The 23,497-nt window shown below is 47.1% G+C and overlaps 1 protein-coding gene across 9 annotated transcripts in view; it reads left to right on the top strand.

Annotated features, from left to right (window-relative positions):
* ADGRL3 (adhesion G protein-coupled receptor L3) overlaps positions 1 to 23,497 on the top strand; it is a 2,099,109-nt gene that overhangs the window by 99,800 nt on the left and 1,975,812 nt on the right. For all 9 annotated transcript variants that reach the window (XM_075863876.1, XM_075863871.1, XM_075863866.1 and 6 more), the window contains exon 2: positions 10,808 to 10,917. The gene's annotated coding sequence lies outside the window, so the exon portion shown is untranslated. The remainder of the gene's footprint in view (positions 1 to 10,807; positions 10,918 to 23,497) is intronic.

The raw sequence follows: 23,497 nt of genomic DNA, 5'->3' as shown, positions 1-23,497 counted from the left end.
ACCATATCCTGAGAGCCATAACTTTTTTATTTTTTTGTTTTCTGAGCTGTTTTAGGGCTTGTTTTTTTGCGTGACAAACTGCAGTTTTTATTGGTCCCATGTTTGGGTACGTGCGACTTTTTGATCACTTTTTATTACATTTTTTCGGAAACAACGTGACCAAATAAGGAAATTCTGCCATTGTTTTTTATTGTATTTTTTTTTACCGCGCGGGATAAATAATATGATATTTTTATAGGTCAGGCCGATACGAACGCGGCGATACCTATTATGTCTAGTTTTTGTCTTTTTTTTTTCCATTTTTTTCCTAATTTTTAAAGGGCTTGATCAGGGAAACAAGGCGATTATTGTTTTTATTACGTAAAACTTGTATTTATTTATTTATCTAAAACTTTATTTTTCACTTTTTATTTTATACATACTAGGGAACTGGAAGATCTGATCTTCTGATCCCCTGTACAATACACTGCACTACTTCTGTATGTATTTGTGTAGTGCAGAGTATTGTAACTGGCATTTTACAACTGACAGTTGAGCCTATGATGTTCTTCCTCGGGCAGGACCTAATACTCTCCCATACCTGGCAGCCAGGAAACCGTTGCTATTCTTCCTGGTTGCCATTGCAACCATCAGCACCCCGCGATTTTTCGCGGGGGGCCAATGGGGTATAGAGGGAGCCCCCTCCCTCTGTGTCAATCCCTTAAATGCCGCTGTCGCTATTGACAGCAGCATTTGAGGGGTTAAACGGCGGCGATAGGAGAGAACTGTGATGGCCGCCCTTGCAGCCGGATGTCAGCTGTATATTACAGCCGACACCCGCTGAAGATGAAGCGCGCACAGCTCCTGTGCCCGCTTCATCCTCAGGGCGTTACTGTGCGCCCATTTGCGGGAACGACCCGCTAAAAAGTATGTATACTAACGCCCATTTGCGGGAAGAGGTTAAAGAACCAGTAGTATCTGTTGTTTAAATCTACATTTACCTTAAGATAAGTTAAATATATACACCAAGACCAGTATTTATATACAGCACCAGAACTAAGCTCAGTACATAAATACAGCATAAGAACCAAGCTCAGTACATAATTACAGCACCAGAATCAAGCTCAATACATAAATACAGCATAAGAACTAAGTTCAGTACATAAATACAGCACAAGAATAAAGCTATGCACATATACACAGCCATAACCAAACTCAGTACATAAAGACAGCACCAGAACAAAGGTCAGTACATAAATACTGCACCAGAACAAAGCTCAGTACATAGATACTGTCACGAAGCGGAGTGTGGACCCACTGTCTGTACCGCGTAGCGGGATGGCAGCTGGCCAAACAGGTAAAGTACAGAGTTCAATAGTTCAGTGAGGATACCTTAGGCAATGTAGACAGTAGCGAGGCAGGCACGTCCTGGACCAAGCGGCGGGAAGACGTCAGGTGAGGCATAGCAAATCAAGCATAGACTCTAGCACAGCACGGCAACAGCACAGCACTGCACTAGAACTGGTAACACAGAAACAGGATACGGGATACAGGAACAAGGTACACTGGGAAACTGGAAGACACTGGGAGACCATTAGCAGGACAAACTATGGGTAACAAACAACGCTCTGGCAAAGAGCAAGAGGGCAGAGCCCTTTTTATAGCCCAGGGCATCCTGGACTAGATTGCAGACTTCCTGAAAAATGTGCGCACTGAGCCTTTAAGACCGTGCACGCCACGGCCGTTGAGGTTTAAGTCAGAACGACGGGCCGTGGCCATAGACGTTAAAGTCTATCCACTTCTTGGGACCAGTGCGGGAGGCAAACTTCCTCACGAGGACAGGAGCATCGATGTTCTCCTCTGGCTCCCAAGACCTCTCTTCTGGGCCGAACCCCCTCCAATCCACTAAATAAAATGTCCTTCCTCCCACCTTCTTGGTGGCCAGAATTCGAAATTCTCAGATGAGCCGCCAGGGACCACTGCGGATCTCGGAGTCCTGGAGTAGCGGTTCAGGACCACGGGTTTCAGCAGGGAGATGTGGAAGGAGTTAGGAATGCTGAGGGTAGGGGGGAGCCGCAGCTTTTAGGATACCGGGTTGATCTGTAGCAGGATTTCAAAGGGTCTGAGGAACCTAGGGGCAAATTTGCACGACGGCACCATCAGCCGGATATTCCTAGAAGACAACCAGACATTAGTCCCTGGAAGGAACTGCGGAGGTGCCCGTCTTCTTGTATCTTTCTGTCTCTTCATGCGGTCCACCGCCAACAGGATAGAAGATCGGGCCTGTTGCCAAATCTGTAGAAAGTCCCTGAAGGTCGAGTCGGCTGCAGGAACCTGGGACATAGTAGAAACAGGAAGAGGTATACGAGGATGCTGACCGTAGACGATGAAGAATGGACTGGAAGTGGTCGACTCACTGGTGTGGTTGTTATAAGAGAACTCTGCCCACGGGAGCAACTGCACCCAATCAATATGGCGCCTGGAAACAAAGTGACGTAGATAGTTCTCCATAATCTGGTTAACTCTCTCGACTTGCCCATTGGACTGTGGATGATAGGCCTCAGAGAAGTCCAATTTTACACCGAGGAGGCCTCAGAGTGCTCTCCAAAACTTTGAGGTGAACTCGACCCCTCGGTCCAAGACAATATGCAGGGGCAAGTGTTGTATGGAAGATGTGTTGTATGAAGAGGTCAGCCAATCGCGTAACAGACGGCAGGCCAGTCAAGGGAATGAAATGAGCCATCTTGGAAAATCGATCCACCACCACCCAGATCACACTGCAACTCGCAGAAGAAGGAAGATCCGTGACATAGTGACATGTTGCCAGGGGGCAAAGGGCACAGGCGGTGGTTGGAGCAGCCCAGCAGGTCTGGAGTGAGCAACTTTATTTGCTGCGCATACCGTGCATGAGGAGACAAAGTCCATAACGTCTTTGGGTAGCGTGGGCCACCAGAACTGACGGGTGATTAGATCTTGGGTCTTACGAGCACCTGCGTGACCTGCCATCTTAGAACTGTGACCCCAGCGAAGAATTCTTCCTCGGTCTTCCTTACAGGAGGAATGTCTCTAACTTGCAGAGAAGATGCAGGATGGGTCAATAATATTCTATGGAGATTCCATAGCGTCCTCAGTTTCAAAAGGTCTAGACAAGGCGTCGGCCCTCACATTCTTGTCGGCGGGTCGGTAGTGGAGTTCCAACCGGAACCGAGCAAAGAACAACGACCACCTGGCTTGACGAGGATTCAACCGCTGGGCCGTCTGTAGGTAGGTCAAATTCTTGTGATCCGTGAAGATCAGGATAGGATGAACCGTGCCCTCCAGTAGATGTCTCCACTCCTGCAGAGCCAGCTTGATGGCCAGTAACTCCCGATCCCCAATCGAGTAGTTGCACTCTGCGGAAGAAAACAGCTTGGAATAGTAGCCACATACCACAACCTTGCCTTTCAATCCTCTCTGGAACAACAGTGCACCAGCACCAACTGAAGAAGCATCCACCTCTAACGAAAACTGTAAGGGATACATCAGGATGGTACAGAATGGAGGCAGACGTGAAGGCTTTTTTTTAAGGATTCAAATGCGTCTTCAGCCTCCGGTGTCCACATTTTGGCATTCATACCCTTCTTAGTGAGGGTGGAGATAGGAGCAGTCAAAGATGAGATGTTGGGGATAAACAGCCGGTAGAAGTTGGCGAATCCTAGGAAGCGTTGTATGGCCCTTAAGCCTTGGGGGCGTGGCCACTCTAGGACAGCTTTTACCTTCTGGGGGTCCATCTTGAGGCCCTGATCGGAGATAATATAGCCCAGGAAGGATAGAGACTTCTTCTCAAATACACACTTCTCCAGCTTGGCATAAAGGCGATTCTCTCTTAGACGGAGCAATACCTGGTGGACATGACTTTGATGAGTTACTAGATCTGGGGTAAAAATCTAAATCGACATACACCACAACACAAACATAAAGGAGATCACGAAAAATGTCATTGAAATACTGTAGGGGCGTTACACAGGCCGAAGGGCATAACTAAGTACTCGTAGAGCCTATCACGAGTATTAAAGGCAGTCTTCCATACGTCACCTCGACGAATCCAGATCAGATTGTAGGCCCCCCGCAGGTCCAGTTTAGAATTTTTTTTCGCCCCCCCATATACGATCAAACAGTTCAGAAATCAAAGGCAGAGGGTACCTGTTCGTAACTGTGATCTGGTTTAGGCCTCGGTAGTCAATGCAAGGTCGTAGCGATCCATCTTTTTTCTTAACAAAGAAGAACCCCGCTCCAGCCGGGGATGAGGATTTATGAATGAAACCCCTCTCCAGGTTCTCCTTAATTTAGGCTGACATGGACTGGGTCTCTGGCAAGGAGAGAGGGTACACTCTACCATGAGGAGGAGACAATTCAGGAACCAGGTCAATCGGACAATCATATGCACTGTGTGGCGGCAAGGTCTCAGCCTCCTTTTTGTTGAATACATCGGGGAACATGGAGAAACAAGAATGCAACTCTGTCAATGGCTGAAGAGGGGCAGGCTGTGGCGACTGGATATGGCCCAGACAGCAGTCAAGACACTTCGGGCCCCACTGGAGAACCTCTCCAGAGTTCCAATCCAGGACAGGGAGCCAAGGCAAACCCAGCAGCACAGGGTTGACAGCCTAGGACAGGATGAACAGGGAGATGAGTTCAGCATGAAGGGCTCCCACTTGGAGTCTAAACGGCTTGGTTACGGACACAACTGGGTCAGGCAATGGCAGTTCATCCACCGAGGCAACGATCAACGGCCTTTCAAGCGGGATTGTAGGCAACTGAAGAAGATCCACAAGGTCTTGGCAGATGAAGTTGGCTGTAGAGCCAGAGTCCACATAGGCAGAGACTGGATAGGGCCTCTCGCCAGCAATGATGGTTACGGGAATGAATAGTTTGGAAGAGAGTTCTCGATTCAATGTGTTGACGCCCAGGGTATGTGCACACGATGAGAGGCTTTTACGTCTGAAAAGAAAGAATGTTTTCAGGAGAAAACAGCTGCGTAGTTTCAGACGTAAAAGCTCCTCCTCGTAATATGCGAGGCGTCTTTGACGTTTGTAATCTTGAGCTGCTCTTCATTGACTTCAATGAAGAACGGCTCAAATTACGTTGCAAAGAAGTGACCTGCACTTCTTTGCCGAGGCAGTCATTTTACGCGTCGTCGTTTGACAGCTGTCAAACGACGACGCGTAAAGACAGGTCGTCTGCACAGTACGTCGGCAAACCCATTCAAATGAATGGGCAGATGTTTGCCGATGTATTGTAGCCCTATTTTCAGACGTAAAGCGAGGCATAATACGCCTCGTTTACGTCTGAAAATAGGTCGTGTGAACCCAGCCCGAGGGTTGTCTCTCCAACCAAACCTAGGCGCTCAGGTTTTTGGTTTCTGAGGGCACAGACGCACAACATGGCCAGCGAGGCCGCAATATAAGCAAAGTCCAGAGGTGCGCCTGCGCTGTTTCTCCTGGACTGATAATTTTAGTCGGTCTACTTGCATCGGATCCTCGGGCAAAGCAATAGAAGCAGGCAAGAGTGGTTGCTGGAAGTTGGGTGCCAGTCTAGGACGCCGACGCTCCTGACGAACCTCGTGAGATCTCTCCCTCAGCCTTATGTCTACCCGAGTAGCAAGCAGAATCAAGTCGTCCAAGGCAGGAGGCAGGTCTCGAGCGGCCAGTTCATCCTTGATCTCGGACGACTGGCCATGCCAAAAGGATGCCACCAAGGTCTCATTGTTCCAGGATAGCTCTCCAGCCAGAGTCCGGAACTGGATCGTAAACTCGCCCACGGAGGTGTACTCTTGGAGAAGATAGCAGTGGCTGCCGATGAGACTCGCCCTGGCTCCTCGAAAACCCCTGGAAATCTTGGGTCTCGGGTCCCTGATGTTCCTAGATAGGATTAGCCCATGCCAGGGCCTTGCCAGTCAGGAGGGATATGATGAATGCGATCTTGGCTCCGTCCAACGGAAATGCTCGGGAGTGCAGGGTAAAATGAATGTGGCTTTAGTTCAGAAACCCCCGACATGCACTGGCGTCTCCATCAAACCGAGAGGGCAATGGCAGCGAGAACTGAGGATCCAGGCAGGAACTGCCAGGAGCAGTAACAGAAGGGTCGGCTTGAGGGGCTTGCATAGAGGCAGGAAGAGAAGCAACTAGCGTCCCTAGCTGCTGCACCATAGAGTCCACTGCCACAAGGAGCTGATCCTGCCTAGCTCGGAGATCCATCAGGTCCGCCTGCATGGCTTGGGAGGGTGACATGCCTTTGAATTGACCAGCGGAGTCCATGGCCAGAGCATACTGTCACGAAGCGGGGTGTGGACCCACTGGGCCGTTCCACGTATTGGGATGGTAGCTGGCCAAACAGGTAAAGTACATAGTTCAATAGTTCAGAGAGGATACCTGAGGCAATGTAGACAGTAGCAAAGCAGGCACGTCATGGACCAGGCGGCGGGAAGACATCAGGTGCGGCGTAGCAAATCAAGCGTAGACTGTGGCACAGCACGGCAACAGCACAGCACTGCACTAGAACTGGGTATCACGGAAACAGGATATGGGATACAGGAAGACACTGGGAGACCGTTAGCAGGACAAACTATGGGTAACAAACAACGCTCTGGCAAAGGGCAAGAGGGCAGAGCCCTTTTTATATCCCAGGGCATCCTGGGCTAGATTGCAGACTTCCCTAAAAATGTGCGCACTGGCCCTTTAAGACCATGCACGCGCGGGTGCGCGTGCCCGCCGCAGGTAGTCTTGATGTCCGGAAGTGAGTGCCGGCGCCTCACAGGAGGACAACGCTGCACGCAGGTAAGATGTCCATGGCCACGGACGTCGAGGTTTAAGTCAGAACGACGGGCCGTGGTCATAGACGTTACAGATACAGCACTAGAACCAAGCTCAGTACATAAATACTGCACCAGATCCAAGCTCAGTACATACATACTGTAATGACGGGGGGTAGGGAAATGGACAAGTGAGCCCTAGTCTACCCGCCACTCTGTCCCTGCCTACTTGCAACGACCCGCCCTAGGCGACGGGGTACAACTGGGCGGCGGTCCCTGCGCTCAGTAAGTGCACGACAAACATACAAGGGAATACAAGCAAGGGAAAGGGGCAGTTGCCCTTGGCAACACCGTGAGCAACCAGAGTGGTGAACGAGCCGAGTCAAGCCAGGAGTGTGCGAGGTACCAAACGAAGAGCAGAAAAGTAGTCAGTAAGCCAGGGTCTGTATGGAGCAGGATCAAAATAGAAGGAGCTGTAGCTGGGCCAGGAAACCACACGAAAAGAATCACAAGCACCGAGGGACAGGAAGGGCAGGCTTAAATAGACCGAGGGCGGGAGCTAGCTGAGTCTGGCCAGGTTGCGATAGGCTCTCCCACTCCTAAGCCTGCCAGCCTGAGTGGTGGAAGCTGGAGTCAGTCTCAGGGATGTAGATTCAGGTGCTGACTGATTAATTATGGGAGTTAACCCCGAAGCTGTGCCTGGCAGATCCTTTACAGTACCCCCCCTTTTATGAGGGGCCACCGGACCCTTTCTAAGTAGACCTGGCTTACTGGGGAAACGCAGGTGGAACCTCCTGACCAATACCCCAGCGTGAACATCCCGGGCGGGTACCCAAGTCCTCTCCTCGGGCCCGTATCCTCTCCAATGGACCAGGTACTGGAGGGAGCCTTGGACCATCTTGCTGTTCACAATCTTGGCCACCTCGAATTCCACCCCCTCAGGGGTGAGGACGGGAACAGGAGGTCTCCTCGAGGGAGCCAAGGACGGGGAGCAGCGTTTAAGGAGGGAGGCATGAAACACGTCGTGTACGAAAAGACGGGGGTAACTCCAGCCGGAAGGAGACAGGATTGAGGACCTCAATGACCTTATACGGCCCAATAAACAGGGGAGCAAACTTCTTGGACGGAACCTTGAGACGCAAGTTCCTAGACGACAACCACACCAGATCCCCGACCATAAACAGGGGGTTAGCAGAACGTTTTCTATCAGCCTGAGTGTTTTGTACGCTCTGGGACGCCTCTAGGTTCTTCTGAACCTGGGCCCAGACTGTGCACAGTTCCCGATGAACGACCTCTACCTCGGGATTGTTGGAACTACCAGGTGAAACGGAGTAGAACCGTGGATTAAACCCAAAATTACAGAAAAAGGGGGAGACCCCTGACGAATTACCTACCCGGTTATTAAGGGAAAATTCGGCGAGGGGAATGAATGAGACCCAATCATATTGACAGTCAGAGACAAAACACCTTAAATATTGTTCTAGAGATTGATTAGTCCTCTAAGTTTGGCCATTGGTTTCAGGATGGAAGGCAGAGGAGAAGGACAGATCAATCTCCAACTTCATACAGAAGGCTCTCCAAAACAATGAAACACATTGTACCCCTCTGTCCGAAACAATATTGACAGGGACCCCATGGAGACGCAGGATGTGTTTGACAAACAAGGTAGTCAACGTCTTGGCGTTGGGTAGTTTCTTGAGGGGCACAAAGTGGCACATCTTACTGAAGCGGTCTACTACCACCCACACCACCGACTTGCCTTGGGATGGAGGCAAATCGGTGATAAAATCCATGGAGATATGTGTCCAAGGTCTCTGGGGAATGGGCAACGAACGCAGTAAGCCCGCTGGTCGGGACCTGGGAGTCTTGGACCTAGCACAAACCTCACAAGCGGCGACGTAGGCCTTAACGTCTTTAGGAAACCCAGACCACCAATAGTTTCTAGTAATGAGGTGTTTGGTACCCAGGATGCCTGGATGACCAGATAGTGCGGAGTCATGATTTTCCCTAAGTACCCTTAGCCGGAATTGCAGGGGAACAAACAGCTTGTTCTCAGGAAGGTTCCCGGGAGCTGAACCTTAATCAGCAGCAATTTCAGAGACTAAATCAGAATCGATCGAGGAAATTATTATTCCTGGAGGCAAAATACAAGCAGGATCTTCCTCCGAAGGAGGGCTGGCCATGAAGCTACGCGACAGTGCATCAGCCTTAATATTTTTAGACCCAGCCCTATAGGTAACCAAAAAATTGAATCTGCTAAAAAATAACGCCCATCGAGCTTGTCTCGGTTTTAGCCTCCGGGCAGATTCTAGGAAAACCAGATTCTTGTGGTCGGTAAGGACCGTTACCTGGTGCCTAGCCCCCTCCAGGAAGTGGCGCCACTCTTCAAATGCCTACTTGCAACGACCCGCCCTAGGCGATGGGGTACAACTGGGCGGCGGTCCCTGCGCTCAGTAAGTGCACGACAAACACGACAAACATACAAGGGAATACAAGCAAGGGAAAGGGGCAGTTGCCCACGGCAACACCGTGAGCAACCAGAGTGGTGAACGAGCCGAGTCAAGCCAGGAGTGTGCGAGGTACCAAACGAAGAGCAGAAGAGTAGTCAGTAAGCCAGGGTCTGTATGGAGCAGGATCAAAATAGAAGGAGCTGTAGCTGGGCCAGGAAACCACACGAAAATAATCACAAGCACCGAGGGACAGGAAGGGCAGGCTTAAATAGACCGAGGGCGGGAGCTAGCTGAGTCTGGCCAGGTTGCGATAGGCTCTACTACTCCTAAGCCTGCCAGCCTGAGTGGTGGAAGCTGGAGTCAGTCTCAGGGATGTAGATTCAGGTGCTGACTGATTAATTATGGGAGTTAACCCCGAAGCTGTGCCTGGCAGATCCTTTACACATACATTACCAGAACAAAGTTCAGTACATAAATACTGCACCAGAACAAAGCTATGTACGTATATACAGCACCAGAACAAAGCTCAGTACATATATACAACACCAGAACAAAGCTCAATACACATATACAGCACCAGAACATAGATATGTATATAAATGTATGGGACTGATTTGTGGTTGCAGAAATTTCTGCAACAAATATTCTGCATGTGAACAAATACGAAACAGTAATTCCGCAGAGGAATTACTTTTGCAGATATTGTGGCAAATTTGTTGTGAATTTGTGTTGCGTATGTGAGTACAGATTTTCATATATCATTGAAGTCTATGATGAAATTCAGCATCTTTAATCCACATCACATACAGAAAACTCTGTGGAAAGTATTTCCGCAGTGGAAAAATTCTGCACAGAAATTGAATTGTGTCAATATACGCAGCAGATTTTTCCACTATGAAAAATTACACCACTTGTGACTGCACGGAATGTTAAAAAGAAACGTATGCAGCATATCAGACCCAGAACATGTAGGGAATTCCGGCCGGATATTCTCACCAAATGGTGCAGAAAGCGTCTGCGAGAATAAAAAAAGCCTATACTCATCTCGCCTAGCTGTGCCAGAGCAATGTGTCCTTGCTCCTCTGGATGCTCTGTGTCCTGGCGACCACTACAGCATGTGATTGGCGGCAGATCGCACATGTGATGAGATGTTATCACAGGGGGCAGCCAGGACGTGTTGCTATGGCAGTGCCGTGAGAGGTAAGTATAGGCTTTATTTGAATTTTTTTAACCTCTGGAATTTGCTGTGGACACGCATTGTAATTGCAACAAATTCTGCAAACAATGGCATTTGTTGCCGATTATGACTTTCCCATTGAACTCAAATGGGAAATTCGCAGCAAATCCACAGCATAAATTGACATGCTGCAGATTTACAATACGGACCGCAGGTGATTTTATGCATGTATTCTGTGCGGAATTTTTCGATAAATCTCATTTGTCGCTACTGTAATATGCTGTACAGACAGAAAATCTGCAGCGTCAACGCAGCAAGTTAATTGACTTGTGAACATACCCTTCAGTTGTGTTAATTAAAACATTTCATTGTGTTTTCTTTGTAAAAAACAAGTTTTTTTTTCTTTTCCAGATGGCTTTTGAATGCTCATGGCATCATGCAATATCAATGAATGGATAAGGAGCCACACTATGCCACTGAATGCCCTGATGCAAACTCCAGAGGATTGCTAATATTCAAAGGCAAGTGTAAATCAGCCACTCTGTTAGCTGGTTATCAGTGACTTATGACCTGGTTATAAGTAAAATAAATAATTGCACACATTTTCAAATAGACCTTAAAGGTCTATTCCAAACTCAGACATTTATGGCATATCCAGAGGATATGCCAAAAAAAGACTGGTAGATGAGGGTTCCCTGGTGAGGTGGTGAATAAATGGAGAGATAGCCACGTGTGTGTCCAGTTCTCCTCTTTTCTATGGGAGTTAATGAAACAGCTGAGCCCGCTCTCTTGGCTGTCTCCGTAAGGCTGGATTCACACGAGCACAATACGTCCGTAATGGACGGAACGTATTTCGGCCGCAAGTCCCGGACCGAACACACAGCAGGGAGCCGGGCTTCTAGCATCATAGTTATGTACGATGCTAGGAGTCCCTGCCTCGCTGCAGGACAACTGTCCCGTACTGAAAGCATTATTACAGTACGGGGACAGTTGTCCCGCAGTGAGGCAGGGACTCCCAGCGTCGTACATAACTATGATGCTAGGAGCCCGGCTACCTGCTGTGTGTTCGGTCCGGGTCTTCCGGCCGAAATACGTTCCGTCCATTATGGACGTAACATGGTCGTGTGAATCCAGACTAAATCACATAGAAGTGAATGGAGTGACCCTTACACATGCGTGGCCATCTATCCATTCGTTCTCCGTCTGGATGCCGCATCCGACGGCCACCTCCCAAAGCGGGATGTGCTCAGACGAGCCAGGACCCACATCTATCAGACATTTATGGCATATCCTGTAGAAATGCCATAAATGTCTGAGTTGGGAATACCCCTTTAATAAATAAATAAAAAAACACTTCCCCAAGCATCAAACAATATTTTTTTTTTCAAGAAACCGTTCCACCATTATTGCACCTCATTCTGTTGCAAAAAACTTCCAAATTCCCCCTGCTTTACATGTCTTCATTACCAGAAAAGCACAAGCAGTTTCCCATGTTTGACAAACAATATAGAGTGAATAGCATAGGAAATGTTTTGCATAGTTGTCAACTCTCCCGTCTGTACTAACATTAGACCCGTGCACGATACTCTGAGGGCGTCATACGAGTGCCACGACAACAGTATTGCCCATCCTGCAGGAGCGTCCTTCCAGACCTGATGTTAGTTTAAGTGTGAGTGTATAACTGGTCTTAAGTGGATACTTAAACTTATGACATTCAGTCCTATCCAGCAATAACTCAATTCATCAACAACTGAGCAGGTATTAGGCTTCGTTCATATCTGCGTCAGGGTTCCGTTCATGGGTTCCGTCAGACCTTTGCATCAGGGGAACCCATGAACGCAAACCATAGCTTTCCATTTACATTACCATTGATTTTAATAGTAACGCTTCCGTTGCTAATGGTTTCCGATTGTCTCAGTTCCGTAAGGTTTTCATTTTTTTGGCGGAATCAATAGCATAGTCGAAAACGCTATTGATTCCGGCAAAAAACCTTGTGGAACGGAGACAAACAATTGTGGTTTCCGTTTGGTTCCGTTCATGGGTTCCACTGATACTGTCTGTAGCTGATTGGACAGTGTCACAGAGATAAGTAACACGCCCCCATGCCATTTACATGCCCAATTGACAGTTCAGGGGGTTACTTACATACCAGGCGCCAAATATAACGGCACCAATATCTAAATAACGGAGGAGGCTAGAACGAAGTAGCTGAAGCACTCGTGTGAGCGCACAGCTGCTTCGTTTCTGTTCGGATTTTTCCGGAAAGCCGATGTACCGGAGTACGGGCTTACAGACTTTGTATTGAGTCCGTACACCGATACATTTATTTCCGTAAAAAGCCAAACACACACAAAGCAGCTGAGCGCTCACACGAGCACTTCAGCTGCTTCATTGTAGCGATTGGTGGGGGTCTCCGTGCTCGGATCCCCACCAATCCAAACTTCTAACATGTCACTATGACATGTCAGATGTTTGTCGAATGTTTAGCTACACTTTAATGACAGGGCCAATTTTCGTTTTTTTTCCTCACCGTCTACCAATAGCCATAACCTTTTGATTTTTTTGTCGACATAGACATATGAGGGCTTGTTTTTTTGCGGGACAAGGTGTCGTTTTTCATTGCACCATTTAATGTACCATATAACGTACTGGCAAACTGAAAATAAATTGTTTGAGGGGTGAAAGGAGCAAAAAACATTGATTGCGCCATATTTTGGGGGGTACCGTTTTTGCTCATTATGTGGTGAAAACTACATGTTCACTTTATTCTATGGGTGGATGCGATTACCGCGATACCAAATTCATCCGTTTTTTTTTTCATGTTTTACGACTATATATATATTTTGTGTCGCCATATTCTATGAGCCATAAGTTTTTTATTTTTACGTCGATTGAGCGATGTAATGGATTATTTTTTGTGAGGTGAGCTGTAGTTTATATTGGCACCATTTTGGGGTAACTGCGATGTTTTTGGGGAGCTAAGGTGACCAAAAGGTGACCAAAAAACAGAAATTTGGAATATTATTTTTTTTACGGCGTTCACCGAGAAAGTTAACCCCTTCCCGCACCTTGACATTAATGCACGTCAATGTGTGCAGTTCGTTCGCGCACCTTGACGTGCAGTAACGTTTGCACTTTATAAGTTAACCGCCGCGCAGCGCAACACCGCAGCGTCGGTTAACTTTACAGTCGGTCTGCCCTGATGTCCGGCAGACTACAAGGGTCCAATGAAAGCGGTCCCTTTCTGGAGATCGCTCTGATTGGTTAGACTTTCCAATCAGAGCTTAGTACCTTAGAAGAACGACGTCACAGGCGCCGATTTCCTGTTGGAGTCAGGAAGTTAAGGAGATCGGAGCCTGTGGACGTCGAGAGAAGAAGAAGTGACCACAAAGTAAAAAAAAACACCTGTTAACCCCTTCATCACAGCCTTTAACTGTGATCACCCCCTCCCTTCCTCTCCCAGTCTAGAAGGGAGTTTTTTTTCATAAAACTCTAAAAAAAAGTTTCGTAAGCGTTAGTGAGCGTCAATTTAGTCAGTGTAAGACCGTCTGTTAGTCAGCGTCAGACCGTCTGTTAGGCTGGGTTCACACGACCTATTTTCAGACGTAAACGAGGCGTATAATGCCTCGTTTTACGTCTGAAAATAGAGCTACAATACGTCGGCAAACATCTGCCCATTCATTTGAATGGGTTTGCCGACGTACTGTGCTGACGACCTGTAATTTACGCGTCGTCGCTTGACAGCTGTCAAACTACGACGCGTAAATTGACTGCCTCGGCAAAGAAGTGCAGGACACTTCTTTGCAACGTAATTTGAGCCGTTCTTCATTGAAGTCAATGAAGAGCAGCTCAAGATTACAGGCGTCAAAGACGCCTCGCATAATACGAGGAGCAGCATTTACATCTGAAACGACGCTGCTGTTTTCTCCTGAAAACAGTCTGTCTTTTCAGACGTAAAAGCCTCTCATCGTGTGCACATACCCTTAGTATCAGACCATCTGTTTGTCAATCAATCAGCGTCAGTTAGTCATCGTCTTTTTGTCAGTGTAGTTTAGTCACCGTTAGCCAGTTTTAGTGTCAGAAAATACAAAAAAATTAGCGTACGTTAGTGTTAGATCAGTGCATCAGTCAATCAGCGTCAGTTAGCATCAGTCAGTGTGTGATTGTCAGTCAGCGTCAGTTAGACATCGTCTTTTTGTCAGTGTACTTTAGTCATTGTTAGTCAGCGTAAATTTAGCCAGTCAGTCAGTCAGTCTTTTTGTCAGTGTTAGTGTCATAAAATAAAAAAAAATAAAAAAATATATTAGTGTACATTAGTGTTAGTATTTTGTGTTTTATGTAAAAAAAAGACAAAAAAAGTTATATTATACATTTGTTGTATACAGCACTTTAGTATACATATACAGTTTGTAAAAATAATAAAAATGGCCCGCAAAACCTTTACTGCAGAGGAGGCGTATGAGATGCTCGCATCGGACACCGATACTGCGAGTGATGCTGGATCCGCTTTTGTTCTGTCCTCCTCAAGCGACACCGAAGAACCTCCTCGCAGTCGCAGGATGGTTAGTGTTCAGGTTACACCTGCACCTGAACCCAATTGGTTGCCCCCAACGTCCTACACCCCCCCAAGTACCAGACTTTACTGCTGCTGCAGGGGTCCAAGTTCAGACAGCAGGGCTGTCCGAAATTGAATTTTTCAAGCTCTTTTTTTCGGACAGCCTTGTGGACAAAATTGTTGAGCAAACAAACCTTTGCGCTCAACAATTTATTGCTGTCAACCCCGAAAGTTTTTATGCCAGGCCATACAGGTGGCATCCCACGTCAAAGCAGAAATGCTGCAGTACTGGGGATTGGTCCTAAATATGGGCCTAATGAAGAAGCCATCGGTGAGGGCCTATTGGTCCACGGATATTTTGTACCACTGCCCCTTATACCGCACCACAATGCCCAGGGCTCGTTTTGAGGCAATCCAAAAATTCTTACATTTCAATGATAATTCCCAGTGCCCCCACCCCCAGAATAACCCAAATTTCGATAGACTCTATAAAATTAAACCTCTTATTTCCCATTTGGCCCAAACATTTGCACCGTCCTATACCCCAGGAAGAGAAATTGCCATTGACGAGTGGCTGGTCCATTTCAAGGGAAGGGTGAAGTACAGGCAGTATTTGCCCAACAAACGTGCCATGTATGGCATCAAGATCTATAAGTTGTGTGAGTCGGAGTCGGGCTACACACATACTTTTAGAATATATGAGGGAAGGGACAGTCAGATTGAGCCCCCAAACTGTCCACCTGTCCTGACCACAACTGGGAAGATTATCTGGGACCTCCTGCACCCACTGTTTAATCAGGGGTACCACTTGTATATAGACAACTGGTACACAAGTGTACCCCTGTTCAAATTCCTGGCGGAGCAAAAAAGAGTGGCGTGTGGGACGGTCTGCAAAAACCAGAGACAGCTCCCAAAAACCCTTCTCAGTCAACCCCTGCAGCGTGGGGAGAGCAGGGCGCTCCATAGTGAAGGGGTCCTTTTTTTAAAATTCAGGGACATGAAGGATGTCCTAATGCTGACATCCTTTCATGACGCCACCTTCTCCCTTGTCCCTGTGCATGGTGCAACACCCACCACCACGTCACGGCCTGTCTGCATCCAGGCCTATAACAAATACATGGGGGGAGTGGACCTTTCTGACCAGATGCTCAAGCCGTACAATGCCATGCGGAAATCAAAAATTTGGTACAAAAAATTGGCGGTACTTTGTCCAAATGGCATTGTACAACTCCTTTATAATATACAGGAGCACTGGTCAGGAGGGGACATACCTGGAGTACCAGGAGAAGGTAATCAAATCCCTTCTCTTTGGGAATGTGGCAGAGGTAGGGGAAAGTTCTACTTCTGCAAGTAGTGATGTCCCCAGAATAGTTCCAGGGCAGCACTTTCCTGGTGATGTGCCGTCCACAGAAAAAAAAAAGCGCCCCCAGAAAAGGTGTCGTGTCTGTGCCAAAAAAGGCAAAAGAAGAGACACGACATACCAGTGTAACACCTGTCCCACCGACCCTGGACTATGTATAAAGGAGTGCTTCCAAATATATCACACCTCTCTGGAGTTCTAAATTAAATTTGTATCTGCCCCTTTCAATTATAATTATCGTCCCTTTCATTTACAATTACAGCGCCTTACCATAAACATTTCACCATTTAAAAATTGAACATCCCCTCCATAACAAAACTAAAAATACCCATTATACCCCTAGATGAATATCTAGGATTTGTAATATGGTGTAGTATCTGCACAATTTTTTAGGCCTATGCAAACATGACATGTGCCCAAAAATCATCCAAGTAAAATAAGGCCTCAAAATCCTTGTGGTGTTCCAATACTTTCTGGCCCTGCCATATGTCCAGCAACAGCAGATTAGGGCCAAGTTGGGGGTATTTCTAAACTCAAAATAGCCTGATAAATATTGAGGTGCTTTTCTTCACTTGCATGCGCTGTGTCTGAAAAATCTTTCCTATTAACGAAGCATTTGTGAAAAAAATTGAAAATGTTGTTTTTCACGCCACATTTCCACAAGATTCTGCAAAAAAACTGTGCGGTCAAAAAAGTGATTACACCCCTAGATAAATTCCTTGAGGGTTGTAGTATTCGAAATGGGGTAATTTCTGGGTGTTTTCCATCATCATGGGGGCTCAGAGTCTCTTCAAAGATCAAATGCGGCCGTTGAACCAATCATGCAAAACTTGGGCCCTGAATATCTAAGGCTGCTCCTTCAATTCCAGGCACTGCCATGTGCCCACACAACATATTTGGACCACTTTGGGGGTACCTCTGAACTCAGTACAAATGGGCCAATAAATGTCGAGGTGTTTTTCTTCACTTGCATGCTCTGAACAATCTGTCCTATAAATGAAACATTGGTGAAAAGATTGAAAATATTTTTTTTCACGCCAGATTTCGACAAGATTCAGCAAAAAAAATGTGTGGTCAAAAATGTAATCGCACACCGAGAAAAATTCTTAGAGGGGTGTAGTTATCAAAATGGGGTCATTTCTGGGGGTTTCCCATCATTATGGGGGCTCAGAGTTTCAGGCAAACCTTGAGTCCTGAAAACCTAAGGGCACGTTCACACGTGGCGGAATTTCACTTAAATTCCGCTGCGGACACTCCGCAGCGTTAATCCGCAGCGGAGCCGTTTCTCCATTGACTTTCACTTTAATTTAGCAGTGTTCGTTTACACGATGCGTACAATTCCGCTGCGGAGCATAGGCTGCGGAGCGGAATGTGGTGTCCGCAGCATGCTCTGTCTGTTGCGGAGCAGTGGCGGACTGGTTGCGGACTCATTGCGGAAGTTCTCCATTCACTTCAATGGAGAATCGAAATTCCGCAATGAAGTCCGCAGATGTTATGTGTGGTGCGGAGCGTAACTTGACATTTCTTCATTCTGGCTGGACCTATGTATTTCTAGGTCTACAGCCAGACTGAGGAAGTCAATGGGGCTCCCGTAATGACGGGAGCGTTGCTAGGAGACGTCTGTAAATAGTCACTGTCCAGGGTGCTGAAAGAGTTAAGCGATCGGCAGTAACTGTTTCTGCACCCGGGACAGTGACTACCGATCTCAATATACATGTATCTGTAAAAAAATATATAAGTTCATACTTACCGAGAACTCCCTGCGTCTGTCTCCAGTCCGGCCTCCCAGGATGACGTTTGAGTCTAAGTGACGGCTGCAGCCAATCACAGGCCAAGCACAGGCTGCAGCGGTCACATGGACTGGCGCGTCATCCAGGGAGGTCGGGCTGGATGCCGAAAGAGGGACGCGTCACCAAGACAACGGCCGGTAAGTATGAAAATCGTTTACTTTCACTAGGGAAAGTGCTGTCCCTTCTCTCTATCCTGCACTGATAGGGAGAAGGGAAGCACTTTTCCCGCAGTCCGCAGCAGCTAGTCCGCATCAATGTACTGCACATTTTGTGCAGATCCGCAGCAGAATCTGCAACGCAGATTCTGTGCGGCATTGATGCGGACAGTTGCGGAGGAAATCCGCCACGTGTGGTCATGCCCTAAGGCTTCTCCTTCACTTCCATGCACTGCCATGTGTCCACACAACATATTTGGACCACTTTGGGGGTATCTCTGAAGTCGGTACAAATGGGCCAATAAATGTTAAGGTGCTTTTCTTCACTTGCATGCTCTGTGTCTGAAAAATCTGTCCTATGAATAAAGCAGTTGTGAAAAAATGTTAAACGTTCTTTTTCACGGCAGATATCCACAAGATTCTGCAAAAAAATTATGGGGTTAAAAAATTGATCACACCCCTAGAAAAAATTCCTTGAGGGGTCCAGTTTCCAAAATGGGGTCACTTTTGGGGAGTTTCCACTGTTTGGGTCCCTCCAGGGCATTGCAAACGCACATGGCACTGAAAACTATTCCAGCAAAATCCGTGCTCCAAAATCCAAATGATGCTCCTTCTCTTCTGAGCCCTGCTGTGGGTCCAAACAGGAGCGTATTACCACATATGTGGTATTGCCGTAATCGAGAGAAATTGCTTTACAAATGTAGTGGTGCTTTTTCTCCTTTATTCCTTGTAAAAATGTAAAATTTCATATTCACACACTAATTCAAATACATTTTGCAAAACAACTGTAGGGTCAAAATGCTAACTATACCCCTAGAAAGATTCCTTGAGGGGTGCAGTTTCCAAAATGGGGTAACTTTTTCTCTGTTTTCACTGTATCGGCAGCACAAGAACTCTTCAAACCTGACATGGTGCCTAAAATATATTCTAAAAAAAGGAGGCCCCAAAATCCCCTAGGTGTTGCTTTGCTTCTGAGGCCGGTGCTTCAGTCCGTTAGCACACTACGGCCACATGTGGGATATTTCTAAAAAGTGCAGAATCTGGGCAATAAATATTCAGTTGCATTTCTTGGGAAAAAACCTTCTGTGTTACAAAAAAAAATGGATTACATATGAATTTTGGCAAAAAAAATGAAATTTGTAAATGTCACCTGATAGTTTGCTTTAATTCCTCTGAAATGCCTAAAGGGTTAAAACACTTTCTGAATGCTGTTTTGAATACTCTGAGGTGTGCAGTTTTCAAAATGGGTTGATTTATGCAGACTTTCTAATATATAAGGCCCCCAAACTAACTTCAGAACTGACTTGGTACCTGAAAAAATAGCCTTTTGAAATTTTCTTGAAAATATGAGAAATTGATGCTAAAGTTCTAAGCCTTGTAACTAGAGATGAGCGAACCGGGACAACCGAACCCGGTTTCGGTCCGAACATCGTGAAAAGTTCGGTTCGCAGCGAATCCGAACTTCACCGGGTTCGGCCGAACTTGTTTTGACGGAACCCGTCTACATTTTGGCGCCTGCCACATGTTAGATGTAAAATGGAGGATTTCAAAATATCACCTGACATCAGGCTACCCCATAATGCCTTGCAAACGGCTCTCCCAGCCAATCGGGAGGCAGCATAGGGGCGGGCTCAAGCCTGCAATAAAAGTCTATGCACGGAGCTCAGCGGCCATTTTAGAGACAGGAGCTGTAGGGATAGCATCTCTGTGCAGTTAGGGAAAGCTTTAGGAATCTAAAAGACAGGAATCCAACAATCGAAGGGGCTCATCCACTACAGCGGGAGTCTACTCTACTCTCAACAATCAACATCCAAATTGCAATACAAATTCTCCATTTGCCAAGTCAGTGTGTGAATAAGCTTTTATAAGGGGCTCATCCCCGTTGCATGGGTTAACATAAGAATCCAACTTGCAATACAGGCAGAGTTTGTAGTACTACAACGCCCAGCATTCCCTGAGTGCACCGTGGCTGATAGAAATTCTCATTCATTGCCATTTGCCAAGCCAGTGTGTGAATAAGCTTTTAGAAGGGGCTCATCCCCGTTGCATGGGTTAACATAACAATCCAACTTGCAATACAGGCAGCCTTTGTAGTACTACAACGCCCAGCATTCCCTGAGTGCACCGTGGCTTATAGAAATTCTCATTCATTGCCATTTGCCAAGCCAGTGTGTGAATAAGCTTTTAGAAGGGGCTCATCCCCGTTACATGGGTTAACATAACAATCCAACTTGCAATACAGGCAGCCTTTGTAGTACTACAACGCCCAGCATTCCCTGAGTGCACCGTGGCTAATAGAAATTCTCATTCATTGCCATTTGCCAAGCCAGTGTGTGAATAAGCTTTTAGAAGGGGCTCATCCCCGTTGCATGGGTTAACATAACAATCCAACTTGCAATACAGGCAGCCTTTGTAGTACTACAACGCCCAGCATTCCCTGAGTGCACCGCGGCGTGGCTGATAGAAATTCTCGTTCATTGCCATTTGCCAAGCCAGAGTGTGAATAAGCTTTTAGAAGGGCTCATCCCCGTTGCATGGGTTAACATAACAATCCAACTTGCAATACAGGCAGCCTTTGTAGTACTACAACGCCCAGCATTCCCTGAGTGCACCGTGGCTAATAGAAATTCTCATTCATTGCCATTTGCCAAGCCAGTGTGTGAATAAGCTTTTAGAAGGGGCTCATCCCCGTTGCATGGGTTAACATAACAATCCAAATTGCAATACAGGCAGCCTTTGTAGTACTACAACGCCCAGCATTCCCTGACTGCACCGTGGCTGATAGAAATTCTCATTCATTGCCATTTGCCAAGCCAGTGTGTGAATAAGCTTTTAGAAGGGGCTCATCCCCGTTGCATGGGTTAACATAACAATCCAACTTGCAATACAGGCAGCCTTTGTAGTACTACAACGCCCAACATTCCCTGAGTGCACAGTGGCTGATAGAAATTCTCATTCATTGCCATTTTCCAAGCCAGTGTGTGAATAAGCTTTTAGAAGGGGTTCATCCCCGTTGCATGGGTTAACATAACAATCCAACTTGCAATACAGGCAGCCTTTGTAGTACTACAGCGCCCAGCATTCCCTGAGTGCACAGTGGCTGATAGAAATTCTCATTCATTGCCATTTGCCAAGCCAGTGTGTGAATAAGCTTTTAGAAGGGGCTCATCCCCGTTGCATGGGTTAACATAACAATCCAACTTGCAATACAGGCAGCCTTTGTAGTACTACAACGCCCAGCATTCCCTGAGTGCACCGTGGCTAATAGAAATTCTCATTCATTGCCATTTGCCAAGCCAGTGTGTGAATAAGCTTTTAGAAGGGGCTCATCCCCGTTGCACGGGTTAACATAACAATCCAACTTGCAATACAGGCAGCCTTTGTAGTACTACAACGCCCAGCATTCCCTGAGTGCACCGTGGTGTGGCTGATAGAAATTCTCGTTCATTGCCATTTGCCAAGCCAGAGTGTGAATAAGCTTTTAGAAGGGCTCATCCCCGTTGCATGGGTTAACATAACAATCCAACTTGCAATACAGGCAGCCTTTGTAGTACTACAACGCCCAGCATTCCCTGAGTGCACAGTGGCTGATAGAAATTCTCATTCATTGCCATTTGCCAAGCCAGTGTGCGAATAAGCTTTTAGAAGGGGCTCATCCCCATTGCATGGGTTAACATAACAATCCAACTTGCAATACAGGCAGCCTTTGTAGTACCACAACGCCCAGCATTCCCTGAGTGCACCGTGGTGTGGCTGATAGAAATTCTCGTTCATTGCCATTTGCCAATCCAGAGTGTGAATAAGCTTTTAGAAGGGCTCATCCCCGTTGCATGGGTTAACATAACAATCCAACTTGCAATACAGGCAGCCTTTGTAGTACTACAACGCCCAGCATTCCCTGACTGCACCGTGGCTGATAGAAATTCTCATTCATTGCCATTTGCCAAGCCAGTGTGTGAATAAGCTTTTAGAAGGGGCTCATCCCCGTTGCATGGGTTAACATAACAATCCAACTTGCAATACAGGCAGCCTTTGTAGTACTACAACGCCCAGCATTCCCTGAGTGCACAGTGGCTGATAGAAATTCTCATTCATTGCCATTTGCCAAGCCAGTGTGTGAATACGCTTTTAGAAGGGGCTCATCCCCGTTGCATCCAACTTGCAATACAGGCAGCTGAGGCAGCCTTTGTAGTACTACAACGCCCAGGGCCAGCATTCCCTGAGTCAGTGCACAGTGGCTGATAGAAATTTTCATTGCCATTTGCCAAGCCAGTTTGTGAATACGGTTTTAGAAGGGGCTCATCCCCCGGGTTTTGATTCAACTTGCTGCACTCCAGCAGTGAAATGTCTGGTAAAAAAAAGGTTGTGAAAGGACGGGGTAGAGGAAAAAACACCCATGCCATGTCCTCTTCCAGTCCAAATGTTGGATCTGTTGGTGCCAGACCCAGTACCAGCATTTGTGGCACAAGACATGTGCCCAGTTCCACTAGTAGCAGCAGCCATGTGCCTGCTGGTAGTAGTAGCAGTATCAGCAAGCCAGACTTGTCCATCTCCTCCGGTGGGCGGGTTACTTTAGACAATACGGCAATTGTGGACTGGTTGGCTGGCTCGCGGTCATCTCAGCAGGAAGACTCTGACGATCTGGCTTCAAGCCAGGTTTCATTGGATTCCAGATCCTCTACAGTTCCTTGGCACAGTGACAGTAGTAATATGGGTATTTCTAGCGTTTGCATTCCATCATCTATGTCTTCACTCCCCCTTCCTAGCGGGAAGCCATCTTTCCTGAGAGTCCTAAGAGACATCTCCTCGGGTGCGAAGGAAGATACTGAACAACATAGTGATGATGATTTGTTTTCCACGAGTCAGCCAACGGAGTGTGTTGCGGCGGTGGTGGAGGTGGAAGCGGTGTCCGAGACGCATAGCTGTGGTAGTGGGGGTGTTGGTGGTAGCCGTGGTGGCAGACGCAGTAATGACGTGGGGCATGTAGCTCAGATTCACAACACAGTGACAGAAGTGGCGGGGATGATGAGGAGGGCTATGATGATGTTGTTTTAGACAGGACGTGGGAACCAGGTGACGAGGTGATGACGTCGTCAGAGGAGGAGGGTAGTAGTGGTGGCACTGGCAGTGATAAACAGCCAAGCCGAGGTAGGGGCAGAAATCAATCTGCAAAACGTTGCAGCGGTAGGGTCAGCTCAGGAGCCGATGACAGCAACACTGATGCTACTGGTGTAGGCTCCC

Source organism: Rhinoderma darwinii, chromosome 1 (assembly GCF_050947455.1).
Source record: "Rhinoderma darwinii isolate aRhiDar2 chromosome 1, aRhiDar2.hap1, whole genome shotgun sequence".
Lineage (NCBI taxonomy): Eukaryota > Metazoa > Chordata > Amphibia > Anura > Rhinodermatidae > Rhinoderma > Rhinoderma darwinii.
This window is presented reverse-complemented; position numbering and strand designations above follow the sequence as displayed.